General features: G+C 41.7%; 1 long non-coding RNA gene across 1 annotated transcript in view; it reads right to left on the bottom strand.

Moving 5' to 3' along the window:
- Positions 1-8,146: 8,146 nt before the first annotated feature.
- LOC129037444 (uncharacterized) overlaps positions 8,147-21,059 on the bottom strand; it is a 108,404-nt gene continuing 95,491 nt past the window's right edge. Inside the window, exon 9 of the long non-coding RNA XR_008502811.1 lies at positions 8,147-8,337. This is a non-coding gene — a long non-coding RNA (uncharacterized LOC129037444). The remainder of the gene's footprint in view (positions 8,338-21,059) is intronic.

Raw genomic sequence — 21,059 nt, 5'->3', positions numbered from 1 at the left:
CCAAATCTAGCATTAATTCAGGGTGTTTCAGGATAATGTGTCTTCCCTGAAAAGAACTTTGTTATTCAAAATTAAACAGTAAAGAAAACATCCTATGATTGGTGCCAATGAAAATAAAATGGTTCCGTCTTTCCAAGAAGAGATTTTGGGACATCAGTACCTGCTATGTGAGTGTACACAGAGTTACACATTTGCTCTGTCACCCTAAAAAAGATTGAACATCTGTTTTTTTTTGTTTTTTTTTTTAAGACAGGATCTCACTGTCACCCAGGCTGGAGTGCAGTGGCGTGATCTCAGCTCATTGCAACCTCTACCTCCCAGGCTCTGGCAATCCTCCCACCAATTGAACATCTTTCTGTATTTTCATTTCTGTTGAAAGGGCTGAAATAGATAGCCAACAGAAGTCAGAGTTCACAGGAAGAATTGTGATTAGAAAGACAGTGCTGAATGGACACTGGTCACTCAGAAGGAGGGAGGGTAGAAAGAGGGCTAGGAATAAAAAACTACATATTGGGCTGGGTGCGGTGGCTCATATCTGTAATCTCACCCCTTTGGGAGGCCAAGGCAGGTGGATCACAAGATCAGAAGATCAAAACCATCTTGGCCAACATGGTGAAACCATGTAATCGCAGCTACTCAGGAGGCTGAGGCAGGAGAATCGCTTGAACCAGACAGTCGGAGGTTGCAGTAAGCCAAGATGGCACCACTACACTCCAGCCTGGTGACAGAACGAGACTCAGTCTCCAAAAACAAAAACAAAAAACTACATATTGGGTACAATGTACACTACTCAGTTGAGGAGTGCACTAAAATCTCAGGCTTCATCACCATACAATTCATCCATGTTACCAAAAACCAGTTGTACCCCCGAAGGCTATTGAAATAAAAAATATGTATAAAATAGGTAGGTATAGATAGATAGATAGATAGATAGATAGATAGATAGATGATAGATAGATAGATAGATATAGATAGATAGATAGATAGATAGATATAGATAGATAGATAGATAAGTAGACAGACAGCCAGACAAAGACAGTACTATAAACAGAGAACAGAATAGGTTTGTTTTCTTTTGGCATACAATAGGGAAAAAAACAAAACACAGTACAATTGTTTGCCCCTAGAGATGGGAATCAACATCTCTATGCACTGGATTACAAAGCAAGTACCAAAAAGCTCTGCATTTGTGTGTATGGAAAAAATAATAGAAAATAGCTGAAAGAGAGAGGGAGCAGAGAAGTAAGCCAAAAGGACAGGAATCTATTAATATTTAGTTAAATAATAACGCCCCTTATACCAGGACATCATCGAGATTTTGGCTTGGGGTTTTTAAAAGATTTTCAGCTTTGGGGTTCTTATAAACTATCCTGTTTTGATGCTAACCCTCATATAAACTGTCACTATCTTTATCATGGCTGAAGCCAATATTCTCATCCTGACTGGGTCGCCAGACATTGTATGGCCTTGGTGGCTGTTCTCATGTATTCAAAACGGTTCATGGTGTTGACTCCTTTACAGGGACAGCAGTGTTCCATCTCATGTCGGGCTTCCTGCTGTTGGCAGCAGCTTGCTGGCCTCTACATTAGATTTTGGAGACAAAGAAGTAAAGGCATTCTTCTGGAGAATGGGTGAAGAGCCTTGGTTATAAATTGCTCTCCTTCACCTGCTTTGCAGGGTCTCAAAATTATGGCCTTCAAAGTGCCATCCATAGCCTGCTGACTGGTTTAGTAAGCTGAATGAATCAGAGTTCTGCAGAGAAAACAGATTCAACAGAACCAATATACAAAGAGATTCATTCACTGGAAACTATTGGAACAAAATTATGGAGGCTGAAAAGTTCCGTGATCTGCTGTCTGCAAGCTGGAGACCCAGGAGAGCCGGTGGTGTAGTTCAAAAGCCTGAGAGCCAGAGAGTTAATGGTGTAGCTTCCAGTCTGCATCTGAAGGGCGGAGATCCAAGAGGGCTGGGGGCCAGAGAAGATCTATATCCCAGCTCATACAGTCAAGCAGATACCAAATTTAATCTTCTTCTGTCTTTTTGTTCTATACTCACTGCATTGGATGATGCCCGCCACCCGCCCCCTGCCCCAAATTAGAAAGGACCATCTGCTTTACTCAGTCCACCAACTTAAATGCGAATCTCTTCCAGAAACTCCCTCACAGATGCACCCAGAAATAATGGTTAACCACATATTTGGGTATCTTTGACCCAATCAAGTTGACAAACAAAATTAACCATCACATATACCCTGGTCCATAATCATCTGCATTGTGATTTCCTCTTCCCAACTCTGTAGGCACTTTTCCTTATAATCTCTGACAAGCACTGGCATGATTTGGAAACAGCATTATAGCCTTTAAAAAGAGCGGATGTGGATAAATAGCCTTTTCTATTTCCTGTATTGTTTATTCCTTTCACAACACTCCATTGGCCAGAAATGTTGACATTTACATGGATTTAAACATGTCATGAATAAAAATTCCTTTTAGTCCCAGAAAAATGAGTTTGTATATATCTTCTTGAGCCGAGGAGGTGATGTGGGGTAGTGGAAAAAGCTGGATGAGGAGTGAGTTGAGCTGTGGTCTTGTTTCAATCCCCAACCCCCCATCTCTGGACTGTAGGCAAGTCCCAGACTCCCTCCTGTCATCCTGCCCCACATTCATGGAATAAGAATTAACTCGTTCACCTCTCAGATTTTGTCAGGGTCTAGCATTCTTTGTTTACATATAATAATGGCTGCTGGATACTGAGCACTTATCTGAACCAAACACTTTGTGGGAACCTACAAGGGTCACCCTTTTAATTTACCCATCAGATCTGGAAGGTGAGGGCATTATTTACCAGTAAAGAAACTAAGGCTTAACGAGTCAAGCAACTGTCCTAAGGAAGACACCTTCTCTTCGACTGGATCCTAATGAATGGGCTAATTCATTTCTGAAGAAGTGGAACAGAGGTTTCAGAACAAAGACAGAGATCAGCTGGAAGGGTTTCTCAACACACCTTTCGTTTCTTTTCCTTCCTTTGCTTTGTCTTTCTTAGCCCTCAGGTGGGCAGAATTGAGTCAACTCTTCTCATGACTCATTATCGACACTCATCTATGTAAAGCCCCTCATATTATTTTCATATTTTTCCTCTTCATCTCCTGTATCACACCCCTCCTGCTACGTGCATTCACTATAGTGTATTTAACCTACGTCTTTGCAATCCACTTTCCCTGTGTTTATTTAGACAAATATGCCCTTGAAAAATAATGTTATTTAGTGTCAGTGGTTTTGATTTACATAAATGCTACGAAGCTTCTAATCTCATCCTTTTTTTCTTTTTGCACTCAACACTATATTTTGAGATCCCATCCGTGTTGCTCTGCGTAAATAAATCTTGTTCATTATGTGTGATGAACTCACAGTATTCCATACATCATATCACATATTTTCCTTATCAATTTCCCTCATCAACAGACATGTAGATTGCCTTCAGATCATTGTTACCACAAACAGTCTAGGATGTGCATCTTCTAATATGTCTTTGTACCCACTGATATTCAATTTATTTGAATTGTATGCCCAGGAATAGGATTGTTGGCTCACAGTGTGTATGCAGTCATAATTTCACCAAGTTTTGCCAGGTTGCTTTCTAGAAAGGCTGCACCTCTTTAAGCTTCCCCCAGTCATGTATGAGGTTTACAACTCCCTGTATCCTCACTCGCACTTGTTATTGTCTGACTTTCTAATTTTTACCAATCTCTACATTTTAAATGGTGTATCATTTTTTATTTCATTTGTATTTATCTGATTGCCAGTGAGGTAGAACATTCTTCATATAATTTTTAGCCATGTGGTTTTCCTCCTTTGATTGGCCTAGCCATACCTTTGCCCGTTTTTTTATTCTTGCTATTTCCTAACTTTGCTGGTTTGCAGAATTATGACTTTCTAATTTGCCTGATTACCTTATAGGGTGAATTTTTCTCCCCAAATTCCTGCTTTGAACTTCACTTTCAATATTGACTTAACTGCATTAACAAACGTTTCTTATATTTTAACTATATACTTTATATAGACATAAATTTTAAAACAATTATTTTTCTGCTGTAGTTGTCAATAGCTTCTTTTGGTCTACCATTTCTGTTTTATTGATAAAAATTTCCTTCATTTGTAATATATCCTAATATCTAATATATCTTCTTTTTTGGTTTTGCTTTAACTCTTTGAAAATATTTCTTTTTTCCACATAAATTTCAGAATCAGTTTTGCATGTTAAAAATCCTTCTGAGATTTTAATTGTAATTACATTGAATTTAGAGATTAAGAAAAATTAATTACAAGGTTAAAGCAAGCTGTTAATATGGTATTTAGTGTTACATTTATTTAGGTTTTCTGGTATGTGCTTTCATAATTTTAAATTTTTTCTCTGTAAACATCCTGTGTTTTCTTTAGTTAATGTCTACATACTTTATAGTTTTTGTTGCTACTATGAATGGTATCTTGTATTGTATTTTATATTAAATTATTATTTTTTATGGGAACTCTGAGTTTTGTATATGTTTTAAAATCTAACAAATTTGCTGAACTCCCTTATTAATTTTAATATTTTACTGATATTCTCAGGTTTCCCATGCATCTGATCTCCATCTGGTATTGTAGCTGTAAATAATAACAATTTGGTTTTCTTCTTTCCTCTTTTTAATGCATTGATCAGGGCTTCCTGTACTTTGTTGGTGTGGCAATGACACCAAGCTATACATGTCTTATTCCTAACTAAAAAGGAAATTGCATCTAAAATCTTAAAATTAAATTTGATGATTGTGGTAGATCATTTCTACCACTTAGGATTTTCACCTTCATGGTAAGTGAAAATGATCAATGAGCAATTTTTTCTTCTTGTACTGGATTTGGTATCAAGACCATACAAGCCTCACAAAATGAGGTGTACTTTCTCCTTTTTATTTTTAATTAGTGCAACAATTTGTGTAAGACAGGGAGAAGCATTATAAAAACAGCCATTCTGTCTGTTTCCCCCACATGAATAAATGGCAACCAGTTATCAGGCTAAAAATATTGACTCCTCTTTTTCCCATTCATATTCTATTTCTGAGCAAAGCCCACTGTCTCTGCCTTCACAATACTTCTCAAATCCAGCCAAGTACATCTCTCCACCACTACTTCCACCCTCATCTAAGCCACCATCATGTCTGAATGGTTCCATGACTTCATATCTAGATTTCCTGTTTTTGGTTTTAGCTCCTCATAGTTCATTCTCAATAGTAAAGCACAAATAGTACATACTAAAGTAGTCCCAATTTAAAGCACGAATCCTATCACATGACTCATGTTGCCACCTATTCACTTCCTTGGTGAGGGAGAGATTCCAGCTTTAGGGTTATGGGCATGGCTAATGGTAAACACATGGCATCCAACACTGGACAGATGAGGTTGACACAATTGATTAGTCATTTCTACTCACAGTCTAGGAGAGGAGAACACTGCATGCCACGCCTGGCCACACAGGGGTTGCACTTGAGAACAGAGTAGACCATCAGGTGCTGTAGAAGGCAGGCTCTGCAGTAGCAAGAGGGTGTAGTGCCCCCTGGTTCCCACAGGAAGATGTGATTGGTTGGTTGAATAATTCCATAAGCTAGCAAGGAACTGAAACCCACTTCTCAGAGAGAAGCGGTAACTGCACCTGGTCCATTTGATAAGAGGGTTATATGCATGGGGAGCACAGTCGGGAGGGTAATTTGTAATTAGGCCATCTGAGGCCCTACTTTTCCCAAATGTTGAGGCAGCACATAATACTGGGGCTTAATTTCAAACCTTACACCACAGATTCCCTGGTCAAGACTTTCCAGTGGCGACTACAAGGTTCTTCGTGGTCTAAAAACTGGTTACCTCTCTGGCCTGATTTTCTATCCTCCCTATGCCCCAAATACTCCACTCTCCAGTCACAGCAACCTGCTTGTTCTCACTCAAACACATCAAACAGGTTTTCAACTCAGGCCTTAAGCTCTGCTTTTTCCTCTACCTTGAACCCTCTTCCCCCAAATATCTCCATGGCGTGTTTTCTCACTTTCTTCAGATCTCTCCTTACTCCCTCAAAAGATAATAAATGACATTATTTTGCATCCTTACAAACTTTATTTAAATGGTATATTGCTATACGTTGCTTTCCTTTTTTATTATTATGTTTTTTAAAGTCATCTAGATTGCTACCTTGAGCTGTGTTTCATTCATTTTATCTACCATGTGTATTCCATTGTATGACTACAACAACATTTATTCATTTCATCTCCTATGGATGAACATTTACATTGTTTTCAAGTTTCTTCCATTAAAACAATGCTTCAATGAATAGGCTCCCTGGCCACTTTGTGAATACATAAGAGATTTTTCTCTAGGGTATATAAAAATATGTGGAATTGCTGATCAAAGAATTCCGGAGACTTGCTGGGAGTTGACCTCCGTGGTGGTGCTGAGAGAGTCCTATGTGGTCTTCCTCCTGCTGAATAACACAGAAACTACTGGAAGATCTGAGAGACCCTGACACCTAAAAGAGACACGGTCATAAGTAAGTGCAAACAGTTGTCTCCATGATTCACAGGAGGAACTTCTACTCTCTGTGAGAGGAGTCCCTCCTTCTGGTACTATAGCCAAGGGCCACCCCTAGTGAAGCATCTGTTGCCACTGTGGGAATGAACTCTGGCAAGATGCTGCCACTGGCATGAAGCAGCTGCTATAACAGAGTGTGAAGCTGGGAGGTCTTAACTCTTAGATATACTGTGTTTTCTCCCTCAGGCTTGCATGAGTCACTGTTTACCTACAGAGAAGAAAGGGCACTGGTCTTTGTCAATAGCCCTCACTGAGTTGAGAGATAACAATTTCCCCATGGGAATCCTTGGTATGGATTAGATGCCTAGAAACTATGGAAAGAAACTCAAAACAGCTTCAGAGCTCCTGAATTAGAGCCCAGCTTGCAGATTCCTGTGAAGAGTGTGGCCAGGAAAAGACGGCTGTGGGGACGTGTGCATCTATTTACTCTTTCCCTTCTCTTATCTTTATTTTGTATCTTCTCTCCCTTTCTTCCTCCTCTTCTCTCTTTCTTTCTCACTTTCTTGGTCCCCCTTGTGAGTGATTTCACCACCAATTGGATTTCATGACTCCACTTTGCCTCTCTAGTGTTCATGTTTTGAAACCAAAGGAAGCCGGTGGAAGAAATGTTTAATATTTTCCAAAACCATTAAAATTCAGAAGAAATTCACACACACTGAGCTAGCCCCTCCCTAGCTCTTGGCCTTTGGCTCGTCTGTGAGAGCCATGTTCTTGGTATAGATCTCTTTCGTGCATTGTAGGAGTCGGTTCCCCTCCAGGATGTTATCATAGAGACCTCTGGGTCCCAAGAACCTCACAGAGACCCAGGAAGATGGCTATCATGGCCTGGTTTTGATCTCAGAAAAAGACTGGCTAAACATTTCTCCATATACAGCACCACAATACACATACATCGATTTCCTTCAGAAACAGGAGCCTGATGCCACATGGAGTAAGAGAGAAAACATTACATTGAAAGTGAGGAGACTTGAGTTCTGATTCTACCTCTGCCACTGTCTAGTTGGTGACTGGGCCAATTACATAGCCCTCTAGGCTTTAATTACCTCATTAAAACATGAGGGCTTTGGTGTAAAAGACCTATTCCAAGCTGAGTGTGGTGGCTCACGCCTGTAATCCCAGCCCTTGGGGAGGCCGAAGCAGGCAGATCGTGAGGTCAAGAGATCGAGATCATTCTGGCCAACATGGTGAAACCCCATCTCTACTAAAAATACAAAAAAAATTAGCTGGGCATGGTGGCGGGCGCCTGTAGTCCCAGCTACTCGGGAGGCTGAGGTAGGAGAATCACTTGAACCCGGGAGGCGGAGGTTGCAGTGAGCCAAGATCCCACCATTGCACACCAGCCTGGTGAAAGAGTGAGACTCCGTCTGCCAAAAAAAAAAAAAAAAGACCCATTCCCTCAAAACATATTAAGCATCTACTTTCAGCAAGTACTACCCTTCATAGTCAATTTTAGTTCTAAAATGTCTTGATGTTGGAAGATATTACAAACTGCTTTTCTGTGTCCTAGGTCACTTGAATTATAATCATTTGAGGTCTTTAAGTGAATTTACAGATGCCATGTTACTAAGAGATTGCATGATTTCTCTCCCCTAAACTCATTCCAGGGCTGATTGGAGGATCTCTGCTATTTTCTCATCTTTGCAATTACCACATAGTTGTGGGATGGAACATGTTGTCAGCCTTCTTGGTTGATGTAGCTGCCTGTTCCCTGGCTGTCTTCCCAGGCATGTACCTGTTGGGGACACAACGTCATTGGAGTGAGGGAGTCTTACCATAACCCCTCTATTTCCCAGCCCTCTGCCAATGACTCATGAGGATCATGTCCCAGGCCCACCATACTGCACCTAGGAGGATAAAATCTACTTCTAAGCTTAACAGTGAGCGGCATTGTTTCAATTAAATATTTCCCACTAAATAAGGACTACAGTCTCCTCCAGTGGTTTCCCAAAAGGCATTTTCCATGAAATTGGAAGGAACATTCTTTTAAGGAGGCTGGCAAAGGCATTCATCTCATATTAACCATCGTAAGAACAACTTGCTTGTTGAATGTGGCTGCAATATTTATCTTGCCAAAGTGCCAAGTTTCTCATGTTACTTCCCTATCCAAAAACTGCCATCAACCCCCATTGCCTATAGAATTCTAGATGTTTACCTGCCTCTTTTTTCTTTTTTAAGGAAAACCCTCTATTGTCTGGTCCCATCTTACTTCTTCATTATTATTATTTCCCATTGTTCCTGTCTGTATATTTTTTTTCATCTATTCTCAAATAAACATACCTCTGTCTCTGGGGGAGGGGAGAAGACAAAACTTACCTACTACTGTTGATTACCTACTACTGTTAAGCACTATCATAAATATTTTCACATTTGTTATTTTATAGCTGAAATATTAAGATCCAGAGAGGTTATATACATTGCCCAACTTATCAGTGGGCAAGTTGGAGTTGTTCTCGAGGTCTGTTTGACTTCAAGATCTTAATCGTTCTGCTTTAGCACACTGCCTGTAGTCTAGGGATCCATACTCCAGTCTGCTAACTGCAGGGTTGTTCTGGAAGTCACTCCTGGAAGATGCCCCAGCACCTGCCCCTCCAGCCCTTCCCATTACTTTTGTAAGCACTCCTGCATTAAATTTATTTCTGCTGAAATAACTTGGGAGACTTCTAAATCCTGACTGATACAGTCTATCATCAGGGAATGTTTTTATATAAACCTTAATATCAAATCATCATAGAACTTATATTTCTTTCAGCCCTGCCTCTTTATTTTACAAAGGAGTAAACTGAAGCCAGAGAGGTAGAAAAAATTGTCCAACATCACATAACCACTTTGTGACAAAGTTCAAATACCTTTGCCCAGAAAAAAAGGGGCCAAAATGGCAGATTCAATAAGTGTTTTAGAGGCTTTGAGGTATTTAGCCTGGGGCCAAATCCTGACCAAAACTCACTAGCTCTAGCTCCTTGGGGAAATCTCTTCACCTCCCGAATCCTCTGTTTCTTCATTTGTAAAATGAAGATGATAATCTTTTGCAGTACTGTGGAATACTGGGAGGTTATATATGTAAAATGCCTAGTACAGCATCTGCCTCATAATATGTGCATTATGTATTTAGGTGCATAATATGTGCATTATGTATTTAGGTGCATTATTCTCAATTTCCCTGAGTCAACAAGGCCAAACTCCTTTGCACTGTGGGCTAACAGGGAAATGTCCAATAAAAACAATGATCCTTTAGTTCTCACTCCTGCCTAGCTCTAAGAGGCTCAACGAATACTATGAAAGCAAATCAGGTGGCCCATGGACAAAGACTAACAATGATACACCATGTCTGACTAAAACATTTCATTTATTTTTGCACTCAGCAAAGAGTAAAATGGTTTCTAATCAAGTAAAGAATCCCAAAATTGGATTCATAGCATATAGTGCCGGGTTCAAAAGAGGATAAAAACATTACTTTTTTAACATTCTTGCTAAAGAAATGTTCAGCATACTCCATGTTATTCTTCCTCAATTCTTTTTCTTTTCTTTTCTTTTTTTTTTTTTTTGACACGGAGTCTCATTCTGTCACCCCGGCTGGAGCACAGTGGCATGACCTCGGCTCACTGCAACATCCACCTCCCGGGTTCAAGTGATTCTCCTGCCTCAGCCTCCCAAGTAGCTGGGACTACAGGCGCCTCCCACCATGCCTGGCTGATTTTTGTATTTTTAGTAGAGACTGGGTTTCACCATATTGGCCAGGCTGGTCTTGAACTGCTGAACTTGTGATCCACCCACCTCAGCCTCCCAAAGTACATTAATAACTTTATAAGAATCTGAATATAATAGACATTAAAGATTTCTAGAATTCCATGGGTTCTGAGTCATGGGGAGCTGCAAGTGTTTCTAATGCACCGATTCTCACAGTGCTGAAATGCTCTCCTTGCCCATTGACTCAAGGGAGCCAACCAATGAACTACGTCTGTTCACGGAGAGATGCATGTAGGGATCAGAGCATCCCAAAGATGCATTTTTCTAGACAGTACCTGGTCGCTGTACACCAGTTACCAGTGCAGGGAATGTGTGAACATAGCCAAGAATTTGGACTGAAATTCAGAAGGCTTTTAATTCACTATTGGTAGTGAATATTTTTGACCCAAGTCTCAACAGAAAACAGAGTGCATTCAGGATTGTACAAAGAACATTAAAGAAGAGACTACCTGTAGAGGACTAAATGGGATCAGAAGGGACTCTGAGGCACCAGGGGACTAATGAAAGTGGGCAGCCGTTACCACCCCCAGGTTTGAAGGGTCAAGGAGAGAACTGGCAGGTGCCAGAACCCAGTAAGAGCTGTAATGTGGGAGAGGAGGCCTTTGATGGGAGTTTGCCCATCAGTAGAGGAACAGGACCACCACACCCTAGCAAAGAGGGGAGTCAAAAACACTGACATCTCTCTTTCCCACCCTCTGACCGCTTACTAGTGCCTCCCTCTGGCTGAACCAACAGAAGCCCATTGATACAGTCCATACCAGCAGTCTCCTGCAGCTCAAGGCAGAGCTAAAAAAGGTGGAAATGGATTTGGAGGGGCAAATCAAAAATAACCTTGCGTGGCAACTCTGTGAGTCCCGGAAAAGGCACAAATACAGTTTTCTTTTTCTTTGTTTTGCCTTGGTTTGTCCTGTATTGGAATGGCTACGTGACGAATTCACACTTATTGATGGGAGAAAGTTATCTACTACATACTTGTACCCAGATTAGATACGACAATCAGAAGGTCCAGTTCAATTCTCTAAGCAGCTGAATTCTCTTAACTATCTGGGAGGATAGGTCACATTTTAAAGCCATACAAAGATCTTCAATGCTCTGCATTCCAGACAGTATTCTTTATTTGTTGGGATTTTCGGAAGCCCAATGAGTGACACTCCTGTTCCTTTCAATCTCCCTATATTGGGAGATTTAAAAATCATATTTAATATTTAAAGCTGATATTAGACAGCAAGGTTTAGTAGGAATGCTAAATGAGCTTACTAAAATTGTGCTGCAGAATAAAATGTATCCACTCAGTCACAGGCAAAGCAGGAAAACACAGGTCTTGCCCATGGGGGCAGAGTCTTTACTGCTAACCTCTTGAGCAGGTGAAAACACATGCTTTTTGCAAGTGGACAGACCCCTAAAGAGGAGAGGTAGGAGCTGAGGCACCATGCTCAGTTGCTTATCTCATTCAGGGGTTAGGTCTGTCTTTGTTCCTTGGTGGAAGAGTGAGTCACCTGCCAACAACATGAAGGATATATGCAAACAGACAAAGCAGAAGGTCCCATAGTCCATCCACCCATTATTCCCCTTCTGATAGTAACCCCTGGGGTGTTCTATGGGAGAAGGTGATCCGCTTGTCCCCCAGGCTTTTAAGAAATGTATCAGTGCCCATGTCTGACTTCCCAAAGCCCTGGCTTGACCTGTTGACATTGATTTGTACAACTTCTTGGAGAAACCAGTTCCTTGTTTTCCTCTCACGGATCCTCTGTGCCCCCAAAGTGTGGGGGAGATAGCAGGAGACCAGCCTCCACCTCCGCTTCTGTCCTCCAGGTGGCAGGAGCACCATCTGGACTGTTCTACAGCCTCAGACCAAGCCAAAGATAACAGTGTGTTCATGCACAGGAACACGCTGTGCTTCTCCAGATCCCAGGAAAGCAAATCCCAGTGAAGGTCAATAGTGGTACACTGTTTATAACTCAACTTTGGGTAGGAAGAACAAATATTAGGCCTCAGAACTTTCTTTTGTCAAGGACTCATGAGCCTTCTGCTAGGTCCCATCTGATCTTTTGTTAACTGGGTTCTTTCAAGCCCTGTTTATTCAGTGTCAAAAATTCTTGAGCAGCCGAACTCAAGTACCTGGGCTAGAAAGCTGCTATAGTTGCTCTGGAGAGAGTGGCCAGGAGTGGCAAATACCCTCCTGGCCCAGGCCCCACTGACTCTCGTCTCCAGGCCGCCTCTCCAATCCCAAAAACTCATCTAAAAGAAGGTGCAATACAATACAACAGAGACTACCTTCTCAACTTAGTGGTCAGAAACTAGAGCCGTGTGTACAATTGCCTACTTGATATTTCTTCTTCAATGTCCCAAAAGACCCTGTCCCACCTCTGCCCCAAACCTGGTCCTTCTATAGTGTTTCCATTGTCAGTGAAGACATTCCCATCCAGCCAAATGTGCAAGCTGGAAACCTAGGAGTCAGGCCTATCACAACCCACATCGAAGTCATTGCCAAGTCATTTCTATTTGGTCCCCAAATCCTCTCTTGAATCCCTCCACTCCCCTCTATCCCCTCCTCTACTACCCTGGTCTGTGCCACAGTCATCTCTTTCCCTACCTATTCTGCCTGCATTCTTTCTCATCCTGCCTCCAATTCAGCCCCATTCTGCAGCTACAACGATTTTTTTTTTTTCAAGAATGCAAATCTCATCATCTTACTTCTTTAAAGCCCTTCAGTAGCCTCCTATTGCTCCTGGGAGAAAAATGAAGAGCCTAAAATGATCCACTAGACCTTCATCCAGCCCTTCATGCATCTGCACCTCTTTTTGGGCGGCACTTCTATTGGCCTCCAACCCTTTGTATTCTGGTCCCGCAGGTACTGTTTTTTCTCCCACCAAAGGGCCAGTGCATGTGCGCTTTCTCTATGTTGCTCCTCTCTGTGGAGCAACATCTCAGCTAGGAGGACTTCCTCAGGGGCCCCTTTCTGACTTTCTAGAAGAGACAAAACCTCCCCCACTACATTTTTCCATGACAAACATGGGTTTCCCCCCCTTCAGAGCACGTGCCGTAGTTGTCATTTGTTGTCACTTAGGTGGATTATTTATTAATGCTTATCTCTCCAACTAAAAATGTATCCCCATATAGGCAAGAATGACCTCTATTTTTGCTCAAAATGAATTGTGTTTGCAGAACCTGGCATGAAGATTGGTAGTGTTTCTGTAAACTTGTGTTGAATGAATTGCAAGGTTTTCTTCAAACATGCGCAGATCAGGACATATCCCTGTGGTGTTACTTCCACTCTGGGCTGATCTTCGCCAGCTCGGCCTGGCTCCCTGGTTTAGCCAGCACCCAGCCCTGGGGAAAGTGTGTTCTTCCACTCCACTCTGTGACTACCCTGAAGGGCAAAACCACTAGGGTGGGCTCCAGGGCCAAAAGGGCCAACACAGAAGTGCTCCACTAAGACTACACCAAGCTCCCCAGAGCCATATCACAAACTTAAGTGCTGCCACTACTATAGGAAGTTCCTGCCGCCAAACTGCCAATGCTGCCTCTGTGTGGGTAATTAGGTTGTGCCAACCAGAGCCCTGCTGGTCTCTTTCTGCTTCAGGCAGGAGGCAGTTCTCAGTTGTGTAATGGGTATCAGAAACTCTTAGCTCCCTCTTACTCTGCCCTTCTCTCCTTTTCCTCCTTTCCTTTCTACTCCTTAATTCCTTAACTGACCCCACTGCTTAAACATTTTTCCTGGCCAGGGAAAATGTAAACCAAACCCTCTGCATAGAAACCAGCTGTGAATAACCAGGTCAACATGACAGTGTGGTCCCAGTACATACCCATAGAAGTGGGGGACTTTCTCTAATGCATGTTATTTTGTAGAAAGGTGTCTGTCTGTGCCTTTCAGAATACGTAGTCTCCCATAGTGTGTGTATGTGTGTGTGCACACTCAAGGTACATGTGCCCATAGTGTGAATGTGCATGAACTGTGTGTATACGTCCATAGCATGTGTGTGTCTAGGGGACCTGGGAAGGGATCCATCTCTGTGTTCCACAGACAGCCCTCTCACTTCCACAGCAGCTGCCTGAGATCCCCATAGGACATTCTGAGGCAATTAGCGACCATCTCCTGGAGTAATCATCTGAATCCACTTCACAAACCATCAACTACAGCGAGCAAAACTGACTCTAGCTGATGCCATCTGAGATTCAGCTCATTGTTTGCACCAAGCTCACACTTTCTCTAGGCTATTCACAGCCAATGGCTCTACTTGGCAGAGATGACAAAGTAGGCTTGCCTGTTCCTGGCTGACATAGGCCTCTTCTGACAGCTGACTTTTACTCAAGGACTGCCTGATGGTCTGAGTGAGTCTTTATAGGCTTCAAGGCCATCTCAGGAGCTTCCATCAATCTTCTTTCCCTGCTAAGCTTGCATTGCAGTCGATGGCTCTCCCAGCCTATTCAGTCCTTGCATGTTTAATCTCACTTTAGGATCTGCTTCTTAGAGGTCCTAAATTAACACAACTTCTTACCCATCTCCTTTGGAGAGCAGCACATCCAATAACAGCAAGGCCTTCCAGCCATGCTTTTCTGGGACTTACAGATCTTGAGACAAGAAAGGATGAAAAAACAACATTCAAACCACCCATATTGGCTGGGTGCAGTGGCTGGTACCTATAATCCCAGCACTTTGGGACGCTGAGGTGGGCAGATCTCCTGAGGTCAGGAGTTCGAGACCAGCCTGGCCAACATGGTGAAACCTCATTTCTACTAAAAATATAAAAATTAGCTGGGCATGATGGCAGGCGCCTGTAATCCCACCTACTCGGGAGGCTGAGGCTGGAGAATCACTTGAACCCAGGAGGCAGAGGTTGCAGCGAGTAGAGATGGCGCCATTGCACTCCAGCCTGGGTGACAAGAGTGAAACTCCATCTCAAAACAAACAACAAACCACCCATATCTAGTGCATGTACATATAAGTGGACCATACACAATACATTTTTTTTTTTGAGACGGAGTCTTGCTCTGTAGCCAGGCTGGAGTACAGAGCATGATCTTGGCTCACTGTAACCTCTGCCTCCCCAGTTCAAGCGATTCTCTTGCCTCAGCCTCCCAAGTAGCTGGGATTTCAGGCGCACCACCATTCCCAGCTAATTTTTGTATTTTTAGTAGAGATGGGGTTTCACCATGTTGGCCAGGATGGTCTTGATCTCTTGACCTCATGATCCACTTGCCTCAGCCTCCCAAAGTGCTGGGATTACAGGCGTGAGCCACCACAACATGTTTCCAAAAATGCCCTTCAAAAGTAAGGAAACAACTCAACAACATGCTGGGGTTTGTCAGTCCTTTGTCCTGCTAAATTTCTTTTGGACTTTGAAAGGCATCTTAAATAGTGACAAGTCCTTTGGTTACCTCAGCAAGGCCCAGGTGTTGCATATATAAGGCTAGGGCCACCTCAGCATTTAATTCCAGGCTGCAAATACTCTTGGCTTTGTGGTCGTCTCCTCCTTCACAGGGTCAGAAGCCAAAAAGGAATGTTTCATATTACAAACAGAAGGAAGGAAACTAGCTGAGGGAATGAACAAAGCATCTATTTTGAAGTGGGGTTGCCAAGGCTGTGCCGTGGAAGAGGAAGATGAAGTTCATGGCTTCACGAACATTCTTGGATCAAATAGTCCATCAGAAGAATGATCTCATTTGCATATGTATACCATTTATTACCATTTGATATTCATATATGCACATATAAATGAAGTCATTTTAATCTAGGAAATGATTTATCTGTCATTCTAATCAGAGGGTGTTTATTATTATTGAAAATAACTACAGCATTTATTAAATACTTACTTGCTATTGCCAAACATTATGTTAAGCACGTCACATACACTTTCATTTAATTTTCAACTTATAGAAGAGGAAATTACATGCTGTGGTAGGATTCTGCAAACTAAAGACACAATTTTATCCCCTCAGAATTTTTTTCTAACTTGATTTATTTTTAATCATTGAATCAGTTGCCAGACCAACTAATCATAAGGTTCTAAGAAGGGAGCTGCATGGGCCACTTCCAGAATAACCAAGGCAGGGAGAGTGTAAGCCCTTGTTCTAGGTCACACCATGGGCAAGGGCAGAAACAAGATTCAAACTTAAGATTGTTCAGCTCCAAAGATTTCTTTCTGTTCCTTAGAACAACAGTGAGCACTTAACAGTAGAGATAAATGCTTTAATAACAAAGTCCATGATTAAAGAAATTATTGTGCAAACGAATACAGAAATGGAACTTTGGATTTGAATCTCAGCTCTGGCTCAGTTGTTAAATAACCTTGACAAACTGAACTTTCTCTTGGGAAAAATGAGCCTATCTTCCAGAAGGTACAAAAGGGCTAATGATCCTGAAAAAGCCCTGCCTCTCTCAGAAGCAATAAGAGGAATAACAAAGAATAGTGAAACACTATATCAATATAATGTGCAATGGAATTGCTTAAATCAAACACAACATTTTAGCTTCTTATAGCATTAGGAATCATATTATCACGGTTGAGTTATGTTTTCCTCACTTCCTTGTAGCCACAGAAATTCCAAGTTGCAAAATGAACTTAAAAAAAAAAATCCTTTACTTCTTTGAAAATTATTCACTCCTTTCCGCCTGTTTGCTCCCTGAGAAATATTTTTGAACAGTGTTTGCTACCCCCTATTTATAGCTTTCCAGTTTTGGCAGGTATGGGAAAGTTTATAAGTGGTTTGTTTTCTTTGCTATATCCAGTGTTGATTTAGGTCCCTTTAGCCACTGAAACAATTGGAAGCACTTTCAAGGAAGGCAAAGTCTGTTAACGACTGATAACATTGTAAAATCCAGATAGTCCAAATCAGGATTTCTTTGGGGGGCTCAGATCAGTTAGAAAATCTTAGCAGTGCCATGATTTGAATAATTATCTTTACTTCTTTTTTTGTATATGGCTGTTGTGGAGGAAGTTTGCCCTTGACATCAATAGGAAAAGCATCTCCCGAACATTTTCAGAGTCATTGGTGACTCTGGGTTTGATGCTGACTTTGACAGCTAGGTAAGAAAACGTGCCTGCAGCGCTCTGTATCTGAGCTGTAAAGATCTACCTTATGAACCTATGTCTAACATCTAGTTTTTCACCAATTCTTCATGCTGACCAGAAGCAAACATTCGTGGTTCTTTTGTTTAGGAGAGATACCTGGAATTTCTAGGGTTTGTTTCATAAATGTCTGAACTAAATAAATATCTTTGAAAGCCACGAGAATTATAGGCATCTTTTCCTCCCATCTGGCATGTTTGTATGGGTGGTATGGTTGTTGTTTTTTTTTTTTCAGGATTTTTCCACCCTTTGCCTCCCTATAATTTGTGGGCCTTGAGAAAAGTCATGGTTTGCCCTGTAAATGTAGAGGGGAGCTTGTTAAATTGGGGTCATTCCATTTTTTTTCTTGTCGCCTAGGTTCTTGTTTGCAGTGCTCCAGGGAGTGGGACCACAAGGAATAAAGAGCTTCAACACAGAGAGATGGATTTCCAGCCTCAAAAGCTGGAAAGATGGCAGTGTTTCTGAGATTAAATGGCTCCTGGAAAGTAAACCTCACTGGGGACAGGAGCAGAATGTGGAGGCTGCCCACCCGCCCGTCATCTGATCCAGTGGCAGCTCAGAGGGAATAAAACCATCAGGTCTCCTAAAGATACTTAGGAGGATAGGAGGCCCTTGAATAGCTCCACCCATCCATCCACTGAGACTGCAGAAAAGGCAATTAACTCTCCTACACTCCTGGGAAGCCAGGCATTTTTTCCCCTACTTTAAGATGAGTAAGGGACTTTCTCCAAGGTCACTCAGTCAGGTTAGGTCAATTCTGGAAATAGATCTGAGGCAGTACCATACACATACCCCACCCCCACCCCCACCCCCTGCTCCACCCCTCCCCGACCTGGCTTCTAATTTGCAGGTCAATTCTTTCCTTTTTGCTGTGATCACTGATTTCCTCCTCTCCTCTTTTTTAAATTTAATTTTTCGTATTTTCCTCCAGCTTTATTAAGGTATAATTGACAAACTGTATATATTTATGGTGTACAATGTGGTTTTAATATATGTACACATTGCAAAGTATTAAATCAAGCTAATTAACACATCTATCACCTCGCATACTTATCCTCTCCCCTTTTCCTTTTCTTTATTTAAAAATATCTAATTGACAAATAAAGATTGTCTATCCCCCTTTTAAAATGTGACTAGTAGTTTAACAAAGTCTTTAAATTTTTTTAATTATGCAAAAATTCAAATATATACAAAAGTAGAAATGAAGTGGCATCTTGTCTGGGGTAAATGACCAAGGTTCGTCATCTCACGCCAAAGAAATTGAGGGCTCCAAAACACAAGAAGTGAGTTTAAGGGCAGAGGCTTAACAGGCAAGAGGAAAGAGAAAAGAACTCTCCCTCCGGCAGGAGGAGAGAGAAAGAGGGACTCCTGGGCAGGTCTTCCGGTTTCATAGTGAAATGCCCGGGATTTTATAGACGAGCTTGAGGAGGTGGTGTCTGATTTACATAGGACCCAAACATTGGTTGGACCAGGTGTGTCATTTACATAGCACATGAGGAAGCTGGCCACCCCACCCTGATCTTTTATTATGCAGATAGGTTATCTACCCTGCCTGCGCCATGTTGCCTGTTCCTTTACTGTAGTCGTAGTTGACAAGGAAAACGGAAGAGGGAACCTCCATGTTGAACATGTCTGGCCCCCAGGTAGTCTTCTCCTATTGGCACAGCTGCCAGCATTCACCCGTGCAAGCTTCTAGCTTGCTTACCTATGCCTGCAGGTCGATTTTACAGGCTGCTCTTTGTTAGAAAAGAAATGATTTGGGGGCTGCTTTTTGTTAAAAGGGAAACCTTACCGAAGACTCTCTTACCCTAACTGCCTAAATAATTTATTTTTAGCTCCTGTTTTAGCCCAGACCTCAGTCATATCTGGCCTCATACTCCTTGGTAGACATACCTAAGCATTGTAGATATTTTCATGTGTAGCCATATGCCATTTCCCACTCACAAAAATCGTTAATATTATCTCCCACACACTTGTATCTAAATGCCCCTAAAAAAAAGTCAGTTTGCCATTGATTTGATTGAACAAGAATCCCATCAGGCTCCTTTCATTACATTTGCGTGTAATATATCTTCTGTCTGTTTTTTCCCCCCTCTGTCGCCCACACTGGGTTGCCCAGATTGGAGTGCAGTGGCACGATCTGGGCTCACGGCAACCTCTGCCTCTTGGGTTCAAGCGATTCTCCTGCCTCAGCCTCCCTAGTAGGTGGGACTACAGGCACATGCCACCATGCCTGCTAATTTTTCTATTTTTAGTAGAGACAGGGTTTTACTATGTTGGCCAGGCTGGTCTCAAACTCTTGACCTCAGATGATCCGCCTGCCTCGGCTTCCCAAAGTGCTGGGATTACAGGTGTGAGCCACTGTTCCTGGCTTCTTCTGTCTGTTTCTATTCATCTTTTCCTTCCCTGTCAAGTATTTCTTTAAGAAACCAGATCATTTGGGCCGGGCGCGGTGGCTCACGCCTGTAATCCCAGCACTTTGGGAGGCCGAGGCAGGTGGATCATGAGATCAGGAGATTGAGACCATCCTTGTTAACATGGTGAAACCCCGTCTCTACTAAAAATACAAAAAAATTAGCTGGGCGTAGTGGCGGGCACCTGGGAGGCTGAGGCAAGAGAATGGCGTGAACCAGGGAGGCAGAGCTTGCAGTGAGTGGAGATCGTGCCACTGCACTCCAGCCTGGGCAACAGAACGAGACTCCGTCTCAAAAAAAAAACAAAAAAAACCTGATCAATTGTCCTAGTGCTCATTTATTTTCCCACTGTTACCCACTGTTATTATACATGTATTATTTGAGGATGAAGAGTTGGAAAATCTCTTCCACCAAAATCCTAGCAATAAATAGAAAGCATTATCAAGAAATAAGCTATTCTTCATATGTAGATGAGGCATAGGTGATGATGATACATGTAAAAATAAGATAATGTCTTTAGATTTTAAAATAGATTAGTAAAAAGGGTTATAATACAAACCACTTGTTTTGGTTTAAGTGTAGCACTTTTCTAGAGATACAAAGTAAAGTACCTGGACAATAACTCATTTTTGAGGCACTAAATTGAAACCAAAAAAGAATGTACACTCATAAAATTGTCTGGACTGACCCTGGGAGAAATAGTCAATTAGTTGCCTTTTTTCTCTCCTGGTCAATTCCCCACACCCTGTTATCTATTAATAATTTATTTTTAACTCCTGAATTGTAAAAACAGCTTCTTTATTAAGTTACAATTGATATACAGTAAAATGCATATAGTTAAGGTATACAATTTGATAGGTTTTGACATTTGAATATACTTATGAAGCGATCACAATTAATGTAATGAACATATGATTCAACCCCAAAAGTCTTCTCCTGCTCCATTGTAATCTCTCCCTCCTGACCCTACACTTGCTCCCTACCCCAGACAACAATTGATCTGCATTCTGTCACTACACATTAGTTTGCATTTTCAAGAAATTTATATAAATGGAATTATGCAATATATACTCTTGTCTGGCTTCATTGAGCATAATTATTTTGACATTTGTCAATGTTGTACTGAGTATCAATAGTTCCTTTCCTTTTTTTGCTGAGTAGTAATTCTTTGCATTCTATTTCTGATTAACTGTGGTAAGGATTTACAAAGTCCCTTACTTACCTGG

The sequence above is a fragment of the Pongo pygmaeus genome, chromosome 4 (genome assembly GCF_028885625.2).
Source record: "Pongo pygmaeus isolate AG05252 chromosome 4, NHGRI_mPonPyg2-v2.0_pri, whole genome shotgun sequence".
Classification (NCBI taxonomy): domain Eukaryota; kingdom Metazoa; phylum Chordata; class Mammalia; order Primates; family Hominidae; genus Pongo; species Pongo pygmaeus.
The sequence above is the reverse complement of the archived record's forward strand: the minus strand, read 5'-3'. Positions and strand labels throughout refer to the sequence as shown.